Below are 15611 nucleotides of genomic sequence, written 5' to 3' on the forward strand. Positions count from 1 at the left end.
TAATTCTGTTGAATCAGCAATCTTAAAACCTTAGATATCAACTACAGTGAAAATTCAAGCAACCTGACAGAACTTTTTGGGATTTGCTTGTTGCAGCCTTGGTAGGTCAGAAGAAAGTTGTGAAATGTCAGAGTGAGATGTCTCCCAACTCATCCCATGAAATCCACAATGGAGAACAAAATCCCTGTTTTGATGAACTCTGGCTACCAATGGAGTCAAAAATACCTTCAATGTCTTTTAATTTCTGGCAAGACCTGTGGGGGAGGAAAAGGCATTCCTAAGAAATGGAGGCAAGTGGCTACACAACTGTACTTGCCACAGCAAATTAGGCAGCCTGCCATAGGGTCAGTTCAGTATCCCCCAGATAAGTACAAGTATCAGTATAAGTATCCCCCAGAGCCATGATGCTGGTACAGGGCATGGACAGACCTTCCAGGAATCAGCTGGTAGAGAAGAGTGCTTCCTCTCAGTCTCTGCTTTGCTCTCAGCCTCAGGCTTTGGTGAGATAATGACAAAAACACATTTTAAAATGTACATTCTTTTGCATAGAAGTATATAAAATACTGTCTATTTAAGATGAAAACCAAATATCCTTCCTATGTGTGACCTAATAGACTTTTATTTATATGTAAAAACTGTTGACAGCAGTGTGGAGGCTGTGCATGTGCTCTCCTGGGAGACAGAATGGTCTTCTGACCAAAAAAAAAATTAAGAAACACTATCCTGTACTGTCCTTTGGAGATTTTTAATTTGGATATCTGAAACTCCCTCTCTATGAAGAGAGATGGCAGCTTAAATTCATGCCGTGAAAACTGCCAGCAGTTTTATGCCTAGCACAAGGACCCAGGTATACCTATGTGGGAAATGAAGAATCAACAGCATGGAAAAAAAAACTATGCAAGTCCCAACATTCACCTATTGTGTCCCATTGCCTTCCCACTGAAGAACCAGTGGGCTCATGCTAGCAGAAATGAGGTTAAGGCATCAGAGAAACAGGATGCAGCAGTGGGAGGCAGTGTTGCATCACTCACATTTAAAGTTGCTCTCAGTTTTCCCTTCATAGATCAAGGGAAAGAATAGCTCTTGAAAGCAATTCTGAGTAAGACACTATATTCAACTATCTTTATTTTACCAGTGGGAGCTTCCAGTTTTCCTACCCTCTTTGAAACTATATGCCTTAATGCTTTAAAGTCATTTTGAAAAGAAGAATGTGTGCATCAAGATTCATAACTCCTGCAGAATAAAGAGAGGTTAGGAACTGATTTTGCATAAAGATTATGTTATCCAGTTCATGGGGAACTGTTACTGCCAGGCAGCTTCAGGGATGGCAATGTCTTTGCTCTGGATTAGACAGATCTTATTGCTCCTGCTCCTAATCATATCACTGTTGATGAACAGAAAACTTGCTTTACAGTTGGGAAACAATTTAATCTGATTCCGGCCCTCTAGAAACAGGACTACACTGTAAATTAGTCATCAGCACTCCCTTGATGAACCATGTGTTGTCAGGCAGGGTTTCTTTCCCCATGGTAGCAGCCCCTGTCCTGAGATGCCCACACAGCCAGTATCAGAATGGGACATAAAATCTGGTATTATTTATCTGGAGAGTCTACAGCAGTGAACCCAGTGAACTGTCCGGAAGCACTTCCTGAAGTTTGAATAATTACACTATTTTTTAATTTATAGTTGATAATCCCAAGTGCAGCTTTAAGGACGCTAGGGTCAAGCAACTCACTGTGACACATCTGCTATATTTTGTTTTCCTGGAATTATGTAGCCTTTTTTAATCTTGCAGTATCTGTATCCATGACTGACACATCAGATAGAGGAACCCCAGAACCACAGTCAGGCTTTGTGTTCTTCTTTGGGGTTTCAGGGCAGAGAACAGAGATATCGAGATGAGAATCAAGTGTTTGACACATTATATATGAATAAATCATGAGGTTCTGTTTTGTTTATTGCAGTTTGGTTAATTTGTACACAGGTGATTAAAAATCACTCTTTCCAAAAATAAATTACTTTAATGACTTAATGCCAGACCATGAAATAGGATGTGTAATAATCCACCTAATCATTTATTCAGCTGGAGAATAAAATAACCACAAAACAAACAAAAAAATCCCACCATAAACTGCTTTGGTTTTGTGCTCCATCTGTAGCACTGTTTTCTGAGGCTCATTTACCTGCAGGCTCTAGGGCTGCTGTTTTAACTTTCTTGCTTAAATAAGCTTCACTCCTTGGGAGCAAACTCTTCCAGCCAGTGAGCCAGTGAGCACTGAGCTGGGCTCTGCTCAGCGATGCTGAGACAGTTACTGGGTCTCCAAAACACCTCTTTCCAAGTTTTAGCCCTCCATGTGCACTCCTCAGAGCCATTAGGCTACAGCTGCCTGGTACAGCTGAACCACCTTTCCAAGCCAATGCTGCAGAGCCCCAGGCCCGTTGGAGGCAGCAGAAGCTCAGGCTGCAAACCCAGACCATGAACAACTGGATGTGTCTGCTGACAACTATTTTTGCATGTCCAGCTCTTTCACAGCTGCTAGAAGCTGGGGTCACGTTGACCTACGATGGACACAAAGAAGAGATGATAAGCAGTGTAACCTGTAACTAGGTATACCTTATAAAAGGATCAGATCTCCATTTGAATCCGTGGCCAGATTAATTATCTAGCTTTTTTTTTATTTATTTTGCACAGATAAGAAATCCCTGACTCCTAAATTCCTCCCTTTCTCCTGTCACGTGACCACAGTAGCTCTGTATGTGGAAGCCCATCTGAATTTCATAACCAATAATTTTGTCATTTATTAGCGTAATGGTTCACATAAATAGACTGTTTGAATATGAATGCAACCATTGTCATCGCCCTTTACCTTAAGCAGGCAGGATGAATGCAGCGGATCTGCAATGACCATCCTGTAGGTCATCTTTCCGCCTTGGAAAACTCTCTTTACTTTGAGAAAGGATCCTGCTGTAATTAGCAGTATGCTGACACACGGCAGTTACTGTCTCAAAGAAGTTACCATGACAAAAGGATCTGACACGTATTTTTAGACAACACTTTAGGGTAAATCAACAGCCAGGTACTTTCCAGATGCACAGGATACCGCTGTTTCCCTAGTGAAAATGAAAGTCTTAACAGTATAAAAAGACATTTATACTGTTCACCTTCATAATTTTTGTGTAAGATCATTAGTAATGCACAGCATGAAAAATGGGATTCCAATGCATTACTTCTTTTGCTCCCAAGCATGTAGTATTCCAGCTCCAGCCTTCAAATGCACATTTACACAGATTCTTTGTCCCAAATGTGCCTGTGCCCCATTACGCTCCCAGTTGTGGTACTGAAACGTGTGCTTCAGAGTGTCTGCCTGGCATTGGCTTCACATCCTTTCAATATGTATATGAAGGAGGCAACAAGAATAGTGCCAGATGGCAATGAGAATGGAAATTATATGACGTACATATGTGATGCAATTTTCTTTTTTTTTTTCCTTGTGAATAAAGCATCTTGTGAAAAGAGGAATTAAATCAGTATTTATAACATTCCTTTATAAACATCCCCAAATTCCAGCAGAAGACAAAAGGCATGAATCATATCACAGCAGGCGCTATAGCTAGGGAAGTGGCCTTTATGAAGATTGCTTCCGTAATTTGGGCTCCAGAACGAAAAAGAGCTGCTCTTAGGAGATCTGTAGGAAGTTGATAATGGCTTATTTAATTGTAGTATCACTAATAAAATCTGAGTTTCCATCAAGAACATTTCCTTAGCTAAAAATGCCATGATTCTTCAAGCTTCAAGTTTGATCCTGTTCATTTTGTCTATAAATGTTATAAAGCCAAAAAAACAGATTAGGACATTATAGTTTCCTTTAAAAGGAAACTTTTAGACTGCATCTGCAATCCACACCATACTAGATGATAAACAATAGCTGACTTGGTATGCAGAAATAAAACAATTACTCATAAACCAGCTATCATAAAGCAGGGAAAATTGTACTGTGTCAATTATAGAGGAAATGAGACTGTACTTTGCTCTTTATGACTTGACAGCTAAAAATGTCCTGTCAATTGACTCTTATCATTAAAGGCATTGTCCTCTTGCATAATTCTCCATCAGTTTTGGTGTCAGTTTTATACTCTTAACCTAGAACAACATTTGGCCACATTGAACTCGCATTGTATTCCTTTTACCAGAAGAATATCACCACATTCATATTATTCATGGGAAAATTCTGAAATAGAAAGGATGTGATCTAAAGCAACTTCTGATGTCAACACTAAAAAGTGTAAGATCCTCTAGATTCCCAGCATTGATGGACACCAACTATCAAATCAAAGGGATCTATAAATACCAGTCACTTTCAGATGTATCTGACTTCAGACATCCATAACTGAAAATAGTAAATACAAATATAATTTAAAATTAAAATTAAAATACAAAGTATTAACCTACCTGTTTTCCCCACTATTAAACAGCTAAAGTTTGTCAAAGATGACAGCAGATCTCAAATCATTCAGCAATGTCCAGCCCTGATTTGTACCTAGATCTTTCCTTCTGAAAGCAGGCAGGGATATTTTGGGAACCAAATAGTTAGGGGGATTAATGAGCAGTTCATACTGCTGCACCCAGACATCTGTTAATGCATTCCCTGCTACATCTACAACAGAAGAACACAGGCTCCTCTAAATCACAGGGAGATGTAGGGCACTGATGGCCAACAAATACGGAATGACTAGGTACAGATAGTACCGTGATTATCAAAGTATCCATGACGCTGGCTTTGTGCCTTGTTTTGCACAAGTGTTCTGCATGGCCTAGTTTGGAGTTTCCTTACCTTTGTGTCATTCATCTCCAGTGCAGAGGCTGCAGCTGGATCCAGAAGATGTACAGAGGGCACAAAAGATGTGTGGATCATAAGGTGAAGAAACTCTTCTTCCTGCACACAGACATTTTGGCACAATCCACCTTGCCCTGTCTAAGGTGCTCAGCAGCTGGGAATCACTTCATAACATTTTCACAGAAGAAGTGCTCAAAGTCAGGGCACAAAGACAGGCAGAATCCAATGAGGAATCCCACACAGTACCACTACCTTGGTGACTAAGCTTCAGGAAATCCAGAAGGAAGAGAATACAAGGAGATGCTAATGGGAATATATCGCTTCCAGCTTGTTAGGACTGCAGTTGAGCCAAGAGAAGACAAGGATGGAGCATTCCTTTGTGCTTTCCCATCAAAGCAAAGAACTGCAAATAATAGATGACACAGCTTTAAGGGTTAAAAATGGATAAAAGCGATCTTTCTCAACCAAAGTTTCAAAGCATAGAAGGGTAAAAAATTCCCAGAGCTGTCTACTTGCAAGCAGTATCAGGCTGCCTGCAGATGATTCCAGACAATAACAACAGCCTCAAGAGGATAGGCAAGATAGGATATTATGATAGATGCAAAATCAAATATTGCCAGATGCCACCATCCAGTCCCACATAGGACATGGCTGAAATGATAACCAGGGCTCCCTAACAGCAATTTTACAGATTGTGTGACGTTGCATAGCATTCAAGCAAGTTCATCAACATGAAAAAAATGTGTGAGGGAGGAAGATTTATTGTGCAGAAATGTACATCTCAGCCATGGCTGAAAGCTATGAGTTGTTATTGCTCCCTCGCAAATTGGAGCAAATTTGATCACATTCAACATTGTACATGTTTTCATCAGCAGAGAAAAAATTCTATAGACAGTATTTTGGAAAATGAGACCTTCAAAATACAACCAGAAAATAAAGACTGTCAGCTTTTGCTTGTTGAAGGAATTGTTGATGTTCAGGGAAAAAAAAAATTACTTTGGGGAATAATTATTACCTTGATTTCAGTTTTGTTGTCTAGCTGATGGGACTCAGCAACTGAGACAGGCTTGCTTTGATAATGCTGGTAGGGTCACAACACTGAGGATGACAGCTTAGTTTTCTCATTACTTCTTAACAAACAGAGGATTGTCTAACTGATGCCATCTCACAGAAGTCAGCAATGAGGAAACTGAAGCTGCAGCTGTCTCTATCAGACGTGTTCCCCAGGGATGTTAAAGCATCTGTTACTTTTCACCTTTCTGAAGTAATTGCAATTGTTTTCTACCTGCAACCTCATCACCCTGCTGAGATATTTCTGCACCATATCTATTACTGAAGGGGAATGCATAATATATCATCAACAAGTAACAGTCCCTTGCTTTGTCTTTCTAAATTCCTTTATCACTACAGGACACATTAATGTATTATAATAGCTATAGTTGTGTCCTAATCTGCATCGATTGTATTCCTTCCATTCTGTGGAGTGATGATATGGCTGTTGCACAGGAGTTATTGCTAACATCCATGAAATATCACAATATCACAGTCTCTTTTTTTTTTTTTGCGTAGGACCAATAAATCTAAAAATCCCATGTTGCTCACATTTTTTTTCTATTGCAAGTTCATATTTAGAGATGAAGAGAATTTTCATTGCATTTTAATAATTTTTTTTCTCTTATGCTGCTTAAAAATAGTGTTGCTATTCAACAGCCTGGCGATTTTTCATCAGAAGATTGCTGTGGACTTTTGGGGGGGGCTTTGTGTTGCTGTCTGGAGATGGCAGAGGATAGATGGAGTGTAGCTGCTGCAGAGGCAGGACCACCAACCCCAGGTCAGTACCTGACACCCTATGATTGCATTAGCAAGGTGAGTGGGGCCATCATGTGAAATGCTCTAATTTCTACACAGTTTTCTTTGCTTTACTGTTCTTATATCTGTTTTAAGTGGGGAAGGAAAAAATTGACTTCCACAGCAAGTGACTCTTTATCTCCCTCTTGCTCCCCTAAACTGTTAGTAAGTGGCATAAATGTGCTTTAGACTCCTAATTGCAAATATGAAGTGGAACTCATATTTCTGGCAAGATATGTCTAAATAAATCTTCCTATAATATTTAGGTAAATGAGGGGAGGGGCCAGGTTTCCATGGGACTGTGGGGTTTTGCCCATCTGCATGGGGTTTCACTAGTCCATCCCCTGAGGATGACAACATGGGGACATAGAGACTGTACCTTCCTTCTGTTGTCCCCAAGGAAGAACAGCTTTTCACTGTGGTTGGAGCCCATTGTAGGCCTTCAGCCAAACAATAATCAAGGCATGTGGCCTTTGGTTTGTGGTCCCTGCAATACCCTACCAATAGCTTAAAGAGTAGAGTTTGAAAAAACCAGCACCAGAGGAACCTCTATCTCCAAGGCTTCCCCTTAACTTTGCTGGAGTTATCTTCAGTGTTTTGACCCATCCTGCATCCTCTTAAAACCTGCTCCTGTTTCTTTCAACAAACCTGGTTACTGAAATGGGTGTAATCAAACGAGACTTTTTGGAACTTTGCTTTCCTGTATGGTAGACAGCGTGACTCTTTAAAATTTGTCATAAATTTCCACCTGTTACTCTGGGATTTCACAGTACCTGATTCTGAAATGGGCTGAATTTTCTACTAGCTTAGAAACAAAATCCACTCTTGAAAGTCTGAGAATCGTATCATTCACTCTCTCATACAGCATTCTCTGGACCCTGTAAGTACATCCATTTCTTCAGTCGTGCTCATTAAAATGGTAATTAGTATAATGGGTTTGTAAGAGTTTTGAGGTTTTTGATTTCACAAAAAAGTATAAAATATTTTATGCTGAGTTTGGCATGAATAAACTGTGAAATTGTATTGGACTTAGGCTGAAGAATTGCATTATGATAGAAAATTAAATCAGTCTTTAATCATTTATTTCAGAATGCTTATTTATTAAAAAAGTGTGTTTTGCTACTCTCAGTTAAAGCAGGCTTGAGGCTACATTCATTTCAGCAGCTTTTCAAAGACAGGTAAATAATACCAATTTTACTAAGAAAGAAGAACCAAATGTAGTGCAAATTAGTCAAAATGCTGGTACCAAATTTTCTTCAGAAAATGCAGAATACTGATGTGCTGATTACAGCTGCAATTAATAGTGTCAGCCTAACAGGCATGCATGAACAAATGTGATTTATACCTACAAGGTCCAAATGCTCCATTTCTCTTACAGTGCATTTAACTGCCTGCTATGGGACACCTAATATTTGTCAGCTGTCTCTTCTGGCCAGTCTTTGTGTCCTCATGAGCTTTGTGACATTCTGATATTGCAACAGAATACTCTATTTCTCACAGTAAATAAAAATATTTCCAAAATTTCAGGTTGGGCCTTGATTGTAACCATTATAAACCAGTGGGGGGCTCTCTGGCTGTTCAATATTTTAAAGACTAAACAAAAGCCACAGTCAGGAAGTAAAAAATACAATGGACAAACTTCAAGTTGTGATATTTCTGAATGAGTGTGTATCCATTTATCTCTTAAAACATTTTCAGGTTTTTTTCATAAAACAAAAGTACTGTATCTAGGGATGTGACAGTCCAGTCTTAGGAAGTTCAAAACAAAAGAAGAGGGGGAAAACCAGGGTATTTCAAGTACTCACTGTTTCACTTTTCCTGAGATAAACATTATTTACACTTGAATACACTATGTGATATCGTAAATCTATTTCATGAATCTATTTGAATCATTGAAGACATTTAGTGATGTCTTCACTAATGTCTTTCTGTTTTAAAAATAACAGAAATGTTCAGTTTTGAAAGAGGAACTTTTCCTCTGTTTTTCTGGAGAATGCACACAAGTTCAAGCTCAAAATGCCATTCTTGTAAAGGGTTTTCTTCTCTAGACAGGAAAAACAGAGTTTATTCAAGTTTAAAAAGAAAAGGTGTAAGAAGGTATAACCATTTCAACAGACTGGATTGCCAATGTTGAAATGTGTGTGGATGGAGCAGGACATGCAGAAAGTGAAACCAGTGAAAAACAATAGTTAAGCTATGGACACTGGCTGGTTTCATGGAGAGCTTTTTTGGTTTCCAGCTCTTTTTCATACTTTCGAGCAAACAATTATGAAAGGGATTCCAGCTGCTTCTCTGAGGTGTCACTGCTGGGGAATAAGACATGGGAAAAACACCAGGTATTCCCAGGCCTCATGCATGCCAGGGAGACAAGAGCTCCCAAGGCCATCACATGGCCTCAGCCAAAGAGAAGCGGTCAAAGTAGATGGGATGTAGAAAGTTGGGCAGAAGATGCATCAAAGGAGTGCATGGAGTAGCAGGGAGCTCAGAGTGGCAAAGAGGAAAACCATCACATTATCAATGAGAACCGCCAACTCTGAAGGAAAGAAAAAAGACCTAGAGGAGTCAGACAGTACTTTTTCTGTTTGCCAAATTAATTTTGCATTAAATCCCTAAGTGCTTTATTAGTAGTTCTTTTTCACATTAAGCAGTTTTAGCAGCCATGGGCATGCCATACAAATACAGTCAGGGAGAGTAGACAGCATAGTCATGAACAAAAGGTTCAGTGCCTGTAAGGCACACTGTTACCATCAGCTCTGTTATGCAAAACACTTGATAACTGGTTTTCAGCTTCCCCGCCACAAACCTCATTTTTAAAGTAGACAGAGGGCAAAACTTGCTGCCCACAGTGGCAATGAGGCTCAGCAAGTTTTGATCAGGTTCAGAAAGTCACTTGTAAAGTTATCTGAAAAATATTTGTACCTTCTTATGGAAAAAAACAAACACCTCCAGGCCCAAGCAGAAAAATCAAAGTTTCTGCAGGGTTTTATGCAAAGTCATGCATTTATACAGCTGAACAATTCAGGCCAAGACAGCCTGTTAGTAACTCTACACGTTATAGCCCAAAGTGCGCATCTTCATGCAACCTTATTTGAGCAGCTCCTAATTCATACAGCCTTTGCCTTGCACATACCATGTTATGCTCCCAGTTTTTGTATTCTTCTATCAGCAATGAAGTTCTACTAAAATAAGTATGACCATATCAAGTAGACAAAAATCCACCTAGTTCAATTCCCTTCTCTGACAGTGGTAAATAACAGATGGTCATGAAACAGATTAAAGAACAAGCACATTATGTTGACTGTTCTCAGGATACCTTCCCTGCTTCCAGGAATCATGAGTTCAGCAACTTCTTGAACCAGGAAATTCATCAGTTATGGTTAGGTTACTGAGTTTAATAGGTTCATGAAGGACCTGTTTAAGGTGCTTAAACTGAGTCTTCACACTTATTATTCATTTGGCTAAACTGAATACCTCCCCCTTATGAGTGACCCAATTTCCAAAGGAATGGAGCTGCTTTATTATTTATTTCCCCTGTGGGAGCAGTAAATAGCATTCACTACTATTCTAGAAGAAATTCACTTATCATGATGCCTAAAGCTGGATTCAAGTGCCATATTATCTTCAGCAATATTACTCCATCTTCCTGTATGAGAAATCTTGCAAGGAACTTGTATGAAAACAGTACATGACATATCTGCTTCAAGCATTGTGATAATCTTAAAGAACCCAGGGAATTTCCTGCTGCTGTTCTATGATACCTAGGGGACATCAGGAAACCTACTGTCCCCACAACTATTTTACAACAAAAAGAGTGTAATGGGGATAGATACCCAGTGATGTCTTTGTACATAAATTCCCAGCAGAATTGTTCCAGGGAAGGAATTATTACAGTTAAAGTAACAGGACACATCGAACATCACTTTGCAGATCTTTCTGAACAGATCTGGGCAGACGTTTGGAAAATTAGGGAAATGGTGTATCTGGATATTTTCTGATGGATAGGAATAAGAACTAATAATTGTGTCCCCTGCTGCTTTGAATGTCAAGGACCATTTCAGTGATCAACTGGTGAAGGAAAAATGACATTACCACCTAAACCACAGCAAGGCAGAGCGGAGTCCTGCTTCCTCTGAAGCCTTTCACAGGTTCCCCCTGTGAGAACAGGGATTTTTACCCCTGAGATTCTAAAACAGGAAAGAGCACATGAAACCTCAGTCTGGGGTACAGGCACAGTCTCACCCACCGCAGTTCAAACTCCTTCAAGCGACAAAGTCTTTGTCTTTGATCTCAGAGTTTGTGATGGGCTGCTCAGGCTCAAGCCTGACACACAATCCCCTGGCAGAATAGCAGCAAATCTCTCACTGGCATTGAAAGTTGAGAACAGCTTGTCATCTGTCACCACCTTTCTGACGGTAGTCAGCTTAAATACTTGTAGCCTAAACACACTGCATTCTGCTTTGTATCCTAAACACAATCCATTCTGCTTACTGGTCTTGGGTAAGCTCCCCAAAAACACTGCTGCTTCTCTTGAGCGTTATGGTAGATGATAAGCCCTTATCTCTGTAAAGGGGATGCAGCTGGCCAGTCTCAACAACTTACTAGGAATGAAAAGCACTTTTATTTATCAAACTGGAAAAGCATGTTGCTTTAGCAAACTTTTAAGAACAGCTAAAATGTAACAGCCTCCTGCAATAGAAAAGCACGTGACTCAGATGCAGCCACGCTAGCTCTGCCTCAGCTGCAGCAACTCCAGCCCTGCCTCAGCTGCTTACTTTCAGTTCCTCATTCTAAGGAATTGTTTACATTAAATAAATAAAAATTTAAAAAAAAAAGAAAGAAAGAAACCTTCTGTTACAAATTAAAAGGTTCTTCTAGGCAGAAGGATGCCTTTGTCCACTTCTGCAAATGACTGAAGTGAAATACAGACCAAAGAGACAAGCGCTTTGCTGATTCATGGTAACTAGGAATATCTCCAGCGTGCTGCTGCTGATTATCCCACCCAACACACAGCTCTGAAGGGAGGGGAAAGAGAGTAGCAGGCAGGAGAGCATTACCAATACCACTAGTTATTTTTAAAAGCAGATTTGCAACGTAAGACTGAGTTGCTAAACTGGAGTTGTAAAAGCAGCTCATCAGAAATTCTGCATTAAGCAATATAGTCAGACAAACACAACTTACATCACCTATCTACAGTGAAGGGCTATCATATGTCTAGTACATAAATGTGATTGAAAGCAAAACAGGAAGGAAATAAAAAATCCACCTCACACAGGACCAAGCAGCTGCATAAAATAAATTTAAAATCCTCAAGTAGCCTGAAAGTCAGTCATGGCAGATCTAATAGTTTCTTGTAGCTTTGTTTTTGACTAGATGAAACCACAAGACGCTGTCTGCAAGCTGCACCTGAACCCAAGATGAAGGGAGCTGCTAAATTCTTCTCCACTGAGTCACCTAGACAGAAAAGCCACAAGGGTGAAGTGCTTTCAGTGGAGATATCTAAACCTGACATATGAAATAGTCAGAGATGAGCATGGAAGACTTGCAAATACATGAGAGGTAAATAACTGAAAAGCAAAAATACTGAATAAACCACACTGTTTGGAAATGGCTGCTGTTATGTGGTGTGTGTGATGAGAGGCCAGGAAGAACATCAGTTCTGTTAAGATTATATTATTCAGAGAAAATAAATATATCCTGATGCCTTACACTTCTGAGGATTCAAACAAGCACAAATTTTCTACACAACACTTAAGAAGAGTAATAAGTGCCATATGGCACTTATGACTAAAGTGCCTTAAACTTATGACTAAAGTCAATGTTAGTGCTCATGCTGTGACAGAGGTGTTCAGAACATCACCCCATTTTCAGCAATGCCAAGTCAGTGGGATGTCTTTGTCCATACCTTTCAAGCACCTTCTTCCACACCAGATGAACTCAGTCACATTACTTTAGATATTCTGGAATGCAAAAAGACAAAAATGTGATTATTTTTGATTATCTGTGATGTTCTGCTACCCCGTGGGGCCAGAGGAGACTCAGACCAAATACTACTCAGTGTGGATAGGGTCAGTCAGAGGAGAGAGCGGTGAAGGTGTGAGCCTCTCTTGTGGTTCTTGGGCTGCAGTTCAGAGGCCTCTTGCTGGGGTAGATGCTTTTAACTGTCTAAGCAGTCAGAGATGCCATTGAAAATCAGTGATGATCTGTCTGGTAAAAACAGAGGTGCTTCAAAACCATGTGGTTGGATTTGTTGAACAGATTTCCTTTGTCATGTTTTCTTTCAGCCTCATATTTAAATCTTCATTACTACTCTCTATTGTCAAGGCTTACATTCAAGCTTCAGAACTCAACACAATTACAATGAAAACAAAAGTTACATCTAAACCTAGGTATGCCTCCGCAGAATTATTCTCTTCTCCTTTCTCCCAGTGGCAATATTTGGAGAACTTCCTTTATGTATCTTTGTTTGCCCTGCTCCTGGGCATGATACAGGGTGAGAAGGGTTTCTGCAGAACTGCATTTTGTATAAAACTGACTCTCTGCCAAAACTGTCCTTCTCTCTTCCCTTTTTAGTTTTTGGGGTTTTTTTAATTTTTGTTAACCATTGTTATCAAGATAGCCTTGAAAACATGAGTCGAATGTAAGTAGAGACAGTACTTCTTAATGTCACTGTAATCCACAAATGATATGTGGGCTAAGGTTTGCAGTAGATTGTTAATGTGGAAAATTAAAGTCACCTCAATTTTAAAAATACTGAACTTGTTAGAAGGCAATTAAAATCATGTTTTATATGGCAATACTATTTATTAAAGCCCTACTAATTTTTTGAGCAAAAGATTTCAACAAAGCATTTCTCCAAAATGTCTTCAACTTTATCTGCATCAAAAGAATTTGCTAGAAAAAAAAAATGTTTATAGTAGCAGTGATTTTTGTGAACATAATTCCTTGAAGTGCAGGAGGCTTTATCTGAACATTTATATCACTGAGGGTAATGTCTTTGACTAGTGCTGGTGGCATCTCTCAAAAGTCCCTTAGAAACTTCATTGCATGTTGCCCTTCTTCCATGCCCTGACACACAAGCAACACACACACCTCCAAAGATCAGTAACTTGTTTGGGTTTTAAAATTTTTTTATTGGAAACTTAGCAAGTGCTCCCCAAAAGCATGACCTCTACAATAAATATATGTGCTCCTTCAGTTCTTCACACATTGAGAATGTCAGTAAACAAAATACAAACCAGTGCAGAGCTGCAACCACATGCCTGTGACCTTTGCAAAGTCTGTTCATGGGCATCTCACTCAAATTTGGGCCAATGTGAATACTGGTGATATGGGAGAGAAGAAGCTACTTGCCGTGTATTATGTTATTTGGAAATGCTCAGCTTCAAAGGATAAGCATCACACAACCAAGTCTGACCTAAAAAATCCAATCATATCTATTGTTTTTAGTTTCCCTTGCAGGAGGGACTGGGAACCAAAGACAGCCAAGTCTGTTCCAGTGCACCTGCTTGAGGGGCATATGTTACCTGTCAGCGCTAGAAGATACTCATGAGCAGGCTTCAAGCTGTTGCACAAAGATAATCAAGTGCTTTAAGGTGACTAGCTCACACTGCAGCCTTGTCTTCAGCACTGGTGAGGCCACAACTTTGCTGGGGCCACTTGGCTCTGCAAACACAAGCCCAAATTCAGACACAGTTATTGGCAGTAGGAAGGACAGAAGCAGAGGACATCTACAGAACACAGATCCAGAGCACCATTCTTTGGCAGTGGGAAGGCTGTTCTGAAGGAACTGTGAGCTAAAACAAGTTTGGCCAGCAACCTGGGCTGTAAGACACTTGTGATCGTAAGTGACATGCTCTTCAGAACAGCTGGATCTGGCAAGAAACATAATGGGGGGCTGGCCAATATCTCTCTGTGGAACAACAGAAAGTTCCCACAGGTTTAAAAATCCCTTCTTCACTATGCTCAAATAAATGTTAGCAGCTGGATGAGTGACCTGAACAGCCCCTCTCACCTAGCAGCCCATTTGCATGTAATCCTCACATGATTGGTTTTGCTTTACCTTGTGATACACAAAATACTGTCACAGGATGACTCAGACTTTGGACCTGAACAGGTTGATGAGAAGGACAATACTATCTACAAGTTGATCTCAGGCCAGAGTAGCACATTTTTTCAGTCAGTCTGTGTGTCCCTGTGAGCAAGCCTATATGCCAGACCAAGAAAGCACAAGTAAATGATCAAGGCCACTGAGCTTGTACATTGGGTTCATCCTATACTGAGACACATGTGACAAGCCAGGGTTGTCCCCAATATTGGGACTGAATGACATGTTACATGGCAGTGAACGAGTTAAAGCATTATTCAAGATCATATGACTCATGTTACAGATCATTTGTCTTCACTTTATCAAGGAACTGAATTTTCATGAAGTTCCTAAACTGCCCTTGCTTTTAGCAAATAGGACTTTTTGCAACATTTGTAATTTAAAAACAGTATTTAAGACTGAAAGGAGGTCCTCTGGGACTCCCCAGGTGGGTGTAGCAAGGTCTGAGGAGGATAGTGTATCAGATGCCAGGGTGCGCTCCCTCTTTTGTGTACATCAGGGTGGGTTAGAGGCCATATCTAAACGGCACAACTGCAGACGCACACCTGCATGACCTTTCAGGTAGAGCTGCAGCATGTGCCACGGCAGCTGTTCCAAAAGGGACATACACCACAATGCCTTTCCCCTGACACATGGCATTAGCTATGTCAGACTCAAAGAGAATGGGATGTATGTCTTCCTGGCAGTGAGGAGTTAATGGTTAGGCTTGATGGCATTTTGACTTCTTTTCCAACCTAAAAGGTTATATGATTCTATTAACTGGAGACCAGCTGGTGGCTAACAAATGTTGCTTTTACACATCCTGACAACCCAAGAGCTCTTGG

Source organism: Corapipo altera, unplaced genomic scaffold, assembly GCF_003945725.1.
Source record: "Corapipo altera isolate COAL_440 unplaced genomic scaffold, ASM394572v1 0, whole genome shotgun sequence".
NCBI classification, from domain to species: domain Eukaryota; kingdom Metazoa; phylum Chordata; class Aves; order Passeriformes; family Pipridae; genus Corapipo; species Corapipo altera.